We start from the raw sequence: 7,512 nt of genomic DNA, 5'->3' as shown, positions 1-7,512 counted from the left end.
AGCATCAAGGATTTTGTGTTTAAAGCTGAGGAAATTGCGATAGGAGCCAGAACATCTGAACTCAATTTGACATAGATTCATCCAAACATCCTCTCCTCTCCTGATTCGTGACAGCGGATGGATATGAGAAAACACTGGGCTCCTTCTGGCTTGGCTTTGTTTAATGCTTTTATAATTTAAAATTACCCACCAATGCTGAAATAAACAAAAGCCAGTGAGACTTGGAATTGAAGTCTGTTTTCTTCTGAAGAGCTGTGTGCCATAAGGGATTCACAGCTTGGGTCTAGAATCTTGAAGGGGAGTTTAGAACCCAGAGTTCAGAAAGGCAGAGAATCCAGTGGCCAGAGAGTTGTGATGGCTCAGAGGCAGGGCTGAGCTGAGCTCAGGGAGGGGATGCCCCTGGAAGAGAAAGCAGTGAGAGTTCCCTGGTTGAGCACTGGGGGCAGATCAGACTGGTAAAAGTGAAATGGAGGAAGGTAATCAGGGGATCATCTACAAACTTCCCCAGGCCAGACTGCCAGGGCTGAAGGCTGAGAGTAGCAGAGGGTGATGCCGGCTGGCTCTCTGAGCCAGAGAGCTGAAGCCAAGGGACCAGAGAGGATTGGAGGCTGGGGAATGATGGGGTGAGCCTGCTAATGTGTTCAGGCAATAACTGGACCCCTACCTGGGAAGGAAACAGGGCAGAGAAACACCCCAGCTAGAGGGGTTGGCATGGGGTGTGGTGAGAGATGCCAGAGCCACGCTTGGTGATGGACTGTTGGGACAAATGTACTATTTGGACTGCACTGGGGATTCTGGTTTATGGTAGTGGGACATTTGATAACAAATTTACTCTGCAAAAAGGACTATTTATATACTCCAAAGGCTGTACTGAGTTTATCTGAGGAATCAAAGGAAACTGAGGCAAGGGAATGCTTGCAGGGCTTCCCATAGGCCATAAGGGGGTGACCAGGAGAATGATGTGATTACAATGGCCCTGTGCCTTCTACAGATTCCAGGAGATCCCTACAGATCCTGAGGAATCCAGCAGTCACACTACATCTGAATGCCTGGGATCTCTATTATTTTTAGCGAAGGCACAAGTGGTACAATGAAGATGAAGAAAAAGTTCAAAATGTAAAATAGAGAGTAGGGAGATAAAAAACAAAATATGCATAAGTCAAAAAAAAATGTTCAAAGGGCTTAGGTGGGCATTGCACATTTTAGCCATTCAGTATTGCCATTCAGCATTGTGGAGTCTGGAAAGTCCTCTTGATAGACAAGCAGCTATTCAATAGGTGTGTAGCATCCTCAAATGCACCACAGCTATACAGAGGACTGTTCCTGAATCTCCAGGTGTGGTCATTTGCTGCACACCTCACTACCCCACCTGTGAAACCGTTAAGCTTGCACCAGAAGATAACAAGGCAGCTCGAAGCCAGGCACTTTGTCATTAGGCTGAGTAACGAGGAAGGAGCATCTTACAGAGGGAGCAGCTCATTCCCAGTCTGCTCACCGCCATGTGACAGCATCTGCTGTAGAGATGGTTGGTAACATAGTCCAGACTGATCTTCTGTTGGTAAGTTGGTGGTGAGGTGCTTCCTATGTATCCTTGAAATGTGGCAATTGTGATATCTCCTAGATTTTGTCGAGGAGATTCTTTCCTGCAATATAATGCCTGATATTAGGGAAGCGACAGTAGCCAGCTGGTGTTTGTTTGGTCTCGGAGTCCTTGTTTGATTGAGTTTTACATCAACTAGCTTTGTGTGGGAAGAGTTCAACCACACAGGAGTACAGTATTCTCCAACGGAGTAGCAGAGAGCTAGCCCTGAGCTGTGCAGTGTGTGTGCATTAGCTCCCCGAGTTGAGCCCTCAAGTGTGCAAGCGAGAGCCATAGATATACTGGCTTTGGATCTTGTGCCAGTTGTTCTCCAGACACAAAGATCATGAAATGTTGGCATGTTTGAGATGGAAGCATGATAATGTTGTTTTTGACACACTGGACGTACGTCTCCACTTCTTACAGTAGCCACTAACAGCTGCCATATCATGGTTCAGGTTGTCCTCAGTCTTTTTGAAGTCTCTGTCTCTAGGAGCTAGGCAAAGGTCATTAGCATACTTGAATGATGTTGAAATTGTTGGAGGCTGATTATTCGTAAATACACTGAAAATATTTGGAGCAAGAATGAATCCCTGAGTGAGTCTGTTCTTCTGGGTCCTGCATGTATTCAGTTTATTGCTTAGCATTGCTTGGAATTGTCTATTTCGAAGCATCATTTCTATAACCATAACAATACATCAAGGTAACATCTTTGACCTCTTGACCAGCAGGCCAGTGTATAAGCTGGTATCATGTGACACTGTCAGGTCAAGAAATACAGGCCCTGTCTTTTCCTATTGGATACTGTTGTCTATATAAGTGGTAAGAGCAAAAATTGGGTCATAAGTGCTCCTGTTAGATCAGAAGCCTGCCTGGTCATCACTTAGAGCCTTCTGTACTATGGACATGATTCTTTTCAGAACTGATTGGTCCAGAAGTTTGTAAGCACAGATCAGAAGTGATATCAAAGGGTAGCTAGCTGAAAGACACTGATCTTTTCCTGGTTTTAGTATAGCTATTACCATAGCTTTCTGCCATATCTTAGGCATCTCATTCTCTTGGATGACATGGGCATTGATGGACATTTTATGCTCCTCTTACCAAGGGGAAGTAGCATTTCTGCTGAAATCTTGTTGCAGCCACATGATTTCATGTGGCTCAGTGCTCTCTCCACTTTCTTGGTGCAGAAAGTCTGGAAAATGCCTTCCTGAGTCTGAGGTGGAGCCAGTCTGTGTCTGTACCATTCCCTCTTCATTGATTCCTCAAAAGGTTTATCCTTGTTGGCTTTATGCTATGTCAGTTAGGTGTGTGGCAATGCTGTTCAGGGACACTTTACACTGACATGTGGTGGCTGTGGTGCTACTCCAAGATTCCTAATGACCTTGTCATGTCTGTATTTGATGTAAGTTCTTTCCAGTGTTCCCTGCGATGAACATTGAGGCTGTCAATGGAGTGGTTGGCTATATCCCAGTCACCAAATTCTTCATACTTCTTCAAACGTTCTGCACCTTCCTCATCTAAGCAGGGTATATAAGTCTTTTGATAGCCACATGGGATGGATTGAGCAGCTGCTTTGAAGATTGCTTTGGAGAAGCAAGGGTGAGCGTTTTCTACAGCGGTATTATGTGATATGCACATTATATAGGTCGGTCAGCTCTGAGCATGTTTTCCAGTTTGCTCTTCTATAGTTACACTGCAATCTAGAGAGAGTTGTTGTTATTGGGGTTGTCACTTCTATCCATATAAGAATGGGGTTGTGCTGGCTGTGCAGGAAGTTTCCAAGGACTCCGCAGGGGGATGGTAACAGTTGGCCCCTTGCACAGGTAACTCAACTTAGGTTAGGAGACTAGCCTGCTTCTACCATGCAGAAAAAAGGTGGCTGGTTGCTTAGGGTCATGCAAGGCATATCGATCACTTGCAAAAGCCCAGTCTATGAAATCCAGTCCATTTTTGTTTAATTGTCTATAGCCCCAGGAGGTGTGATGGCTACCGAAGTTCCCAACATAGATGGATGGATGGTGAAGAGTTGGCAAAGGAGGGGTGTTCCAGGCTTCATCAGGAGGTTTACAGACCTTCACGACTTTAAACTGATCAACTAGATTCCCTTCTCTATCATTATTGGAGCAAGCTACACGTAAAAACTAAAGTTCAGTTATTTTGCTTCTACCTTTTTTCTCCTCTACCTCAAAATGAGCAAGCCCCTTTGCCATCAGCTTTGCCCAACAGGCACAATTAGGAGGCCATAAATAGGGCACCAATTTAAAGGATTTCATTTGTATGTTACAGTGAATTAGGTGTACTCATTCCTTCCTCCTCTTCTTCTGCCCCATTAAAACAATACAAGTTCCAGTGCTTGGTGATATCAGGACACCTACCCTGATACCCAAAGAGTTGGCTTTATGGATAAGGATGATAGTGCTTTTCAGTGATTTGGCTTGAGTCACTGGCATGACTTAATAATACAAGAGGCTGTTTCAGGAGATACATTCAGTCTAACATTTTTGTTATAATTGAATAATGTTGCAAATTGGTTAGACACTCGACCCGTCCCATATTTAATACTTTCAGAATTAATAACCAATTCAGTCTGGGACATGATAAATGTCCATGTCAGTTTCGAATCATATCTGACTTTTGTTCCAGCAGAATCCAGAGACAAAGCATTCTTTTATGACTCTCACAGTCTATGCATTTTTAAAAACATAGAATAAAAAAGCTTGGCTGAAGTCCAGTCACCAGAATGATATTCGTTCCATGAATATTTCTTTGGCCACTACTTGCTGTTGATCCTTCTGGTATTCTTCAATTTCTGGAGTTTTTACATCTTACAACTGAGACATCTTTTTTGTTTTTTAAAGTCCTAAATCCTACTGATAAATTTATCCTGATATTATTTCAGAAACCTTCACAAGACTCTAAACTCTAGCCACCTAAAGTAGTAAGGAGGGGGTAGAGTCAAAGAGTGTGAATTAAGATCATTATCCATCAACTCTTATGGGGCTACCCTCACTCCTGTAGAGTAGCATTTGCTCATGCATGGAATCCCATAGACATATAAGAGCCAGATTCTGTCACAATTCTCTTGATCAGTAGCTTACTCTGCATGTAGCCCCAGCCATTTTGAAAGCTACTTTAAAATGTTGCATCAAAATCAATAGGGCTAGCTGCAATGTAAGTAACTACTCAGCCTAAGTAAGAGTGTCAGAAACTGTCTCAAAGGGACTACTTAAATAAGTAAGTGCTACTCAGCTCTCTCATGAGCTGCAGAATCTGGCCCATGGTAAAGAAGGGAGTCCAAGAACATTTAGCTAGTTTTAAGATATGAGGAGTTCAAAAAAATCTTGAGTCCATGCCATCAATGTTAATTGTGAAATGAATTATATTTGAGAGAGAATTTGGTTTTTACAAAATGTGCACTCTTTGAAGGTGTATGAATTCTTGATTGCCAGTCTACGACATTTGCAATTACTGAGGGCCTTTGAAATGTTTTAAAGTAGCCTTTTAGGTTTCATATGGAACACACATACACACACAATACAGGGAGATGGCAAAGGGGCTTGCTCAGTTTGAGGTGGAGATGAAAAAAGGTACAAGCAAAATAACTGAAACGTGTCGCTTGCTCCAATAATGATAGAGAAGGGACTTTAGTTCACAGCCTCCAAGAGTGAAAGGTGCTTTGACCTTTGGCTTGGTAGGGGAAAAGTCCTGAAGAGGCCATAGGTCCTGTGGATTTCTTTTCTGGGAGGCAATAGATAATTTTTAAAAAATGGTTTGTACACAATTTCCTCTGGGTCAGATTCTGATACCCATTCTCACATTGACTAGCACCTTACTACCAGAGTAATTTATTTCAAGGTGACTGCTCATAAATTCATAGATTTTTTTTTGGAGGCAAGAAGGGATCATTATGATCTTCTTGTTTGACCACCTGCATAATACAGACATAGACTGTCACCCAGTAATTTCTGCACTGTGCCTGTTAACTTGTGGTTGAACTAGCACACATCTTTTAGAAAGACATCCTGATTTAAAGATTTCAAGTGAAAGAAATTCAGTCACATCCTTCAGTAAGTTTTTCCAATGGCTAATTGTTAAAAACAGAAAAGTAAAAATGCTCTGGGAGTAAAGTACTATTCAGTGTGAATGAAGGTATCTGAATCTGGTCCTAAAGGATCAATTCTTGCAGCTCTGACTCCTCCTGAGTAATATGCATTGGTGTTGTAGAAGATCCCACACCACAGTTTACCCAGGAATTTAAGGATATCAACAAATCCTTCCCTCAAATAACTCCAGTCTTGCTAATCATACAGTACCTCTGTGGTCAATGAAACTGCTCAGAGGAGTACTATTTATCATGAAAAATGGCTGTAGAACTGAACGTAGTAACAAACTATTATTGCCCTAGAGGGAGACCCAAAGAAATATTATGCACAGAAAGACATTTACAAGTATGGTGTGTTTTTTTTTTTTTTTTTAATAATCTGTAACCCAAAAAGCAGTTTGCATAAAAATTCTCCTCTGCCTTCAGAGTAAAAATGGCAATTTCAGGTCCAATCGGTTTTGCTAGCCAAACTTTAAGGAAGAAAATATTAGGCTTTTAATGAAACCCGATTGCAACCTGACCTTCAGTATCAGAGAGTCTATTGTCTCCATAAAACGTAGTTTCTCATTGGAATTTCAAAGTTCTGAGTGTCCTCAAATGAGTTTTCTACTCATAAGTAATGATCACTTTTGCTTCAGGAGAATTAGCCTATATTAAAGGTTTATAATAGTACTAGTCAGTGAATTAAATACTTATCTAACTCAATGACAGATTCAGCTTCTGAAGCTAGACAAGTTCAGACTTCGGTTCCAATTTTTAGTAGTGAGGGTAATTAACCATTGGGGCGTGATGGATTCTCTATCACTTTCAGTCTTTAAAGTCAAAACTGAGTATCTTTTTAAAAGATATGCTCTAGCTCAAAAGAAAAATTATGGGTTTGGTGCAGGAGTTACTGGGTGAAATTCCCTGGCCTGTGCTAATGCAGGAGGTCAGACTAGATAATCACAAAGGTACTTTCTGTCTTTAAAATCTGTAAGTTTTCACTCTCACTAACAAGGCTGTTGTTTTTCAGTGTATCACATTTACTATGAATTAGCCTCTTATGGATATTGGCAGTTATATTTACTGAATAGCAAGGTTCATCTTTCTCTTCCACAGTGATTCCAGCATTAGGAATACTGAGGGAATAAAAGTATGAGCCAGTGATGGGGCAGAAGGGCCCGCATTAGCAAGGAAGGATTGAGAAGACTGACAGGCTCTTCAATGGCAATGAGGGGGTTAAGGAGAGCCTGTGGACCCAGTTGACCTGCCTCTCCCTCACTACGCCTGCAGTTAATGTTAGGCATGGAAAGGAGAGCTAAAAGTAGGAGAACCAGGAAGGAGAGCAGAGCTTTGCTACTTTCTCGATGAGGGAAACAACAAGGGATGCTTGGTTCCAGGCTAGAGACTAGGGGAGCTTGCTACTGGCGTGAACCCTTTTGTGGATGGGATGACTTAGGCCTGGGCAAACTGTCAGAAAGAGGCAAACCTGGAGCAGATGAGCATGGGTCCTCCTGAAGATCCCGTGGATGGACTTGATTCTGATTGTTTCATTTTTGTTTTGGAGTCTGAAGGGATAGGATTTGAGTGTGCCATAGCCAGAGGGCTAAGGTGCTGTGACACCAAATCTGTGAGGGGTGATACCCACAGCGGAGGTGAGTCGTATCCTCCTGGGCCACAAAAGGGTGCTGCCTAGACAACCTGAGCTTGTTGTACAAGGGGGTTGTTGACGCTGATGGACCTTTGCATTGTGTGACAATTATGATATCCCCTTCAAAATGTGACTTTGCTAGCTGGCGAGCTAAAACAATTAATTCGGCTGGCCAGACGTGCGCAGCTATGTCCTCTTGCT

General features: G+C 42.4%; 1 long non-coding RNA gene across 1 annotated transcript in view; it reads left to right on the top strand.

Moving 5' to 3' along the window:
* The first annotated feature begins 507 nt into the window (after window positions 1–507).
* The window catches only part of LOC137145021 (uncharacterized), a 29,769-nt gene continuing 22,764 nt past the window's right edge, over window positions 508–7,512 (top strand). Inside the window, exon 1 of the long non-coding RNA XR_010917540.1 lies at window positions 508–623. This is a non-coding gene — a long non-coding RNA (uncharacterized lncRNA). The remainder of the gene's footprint in view (window positions 624–7,512) is intronic.

This window comes from Emydura macquarii, unplaced genomic scaffold (genome assembly GCF_026122565.2).
Source record: "Emydura macquarii macquarii isolate MOO-44397 ecotype Brisbane River unplaced genomic scaffold, CSIRO-AGI_Emac_v2 contig_3506, whole genome shotgun sequence".
NCBI classification, from domain to species: Eukaryota; Metazoa; Chordata; order Testudines; family Chelidae; genus Emydura; species Emydura macquarii.
The sequence above is the reverse complement of the archived record's forward strand: the minus strand, read 5'-3'. Positions and strand labels throughout refer to the sequence as shown.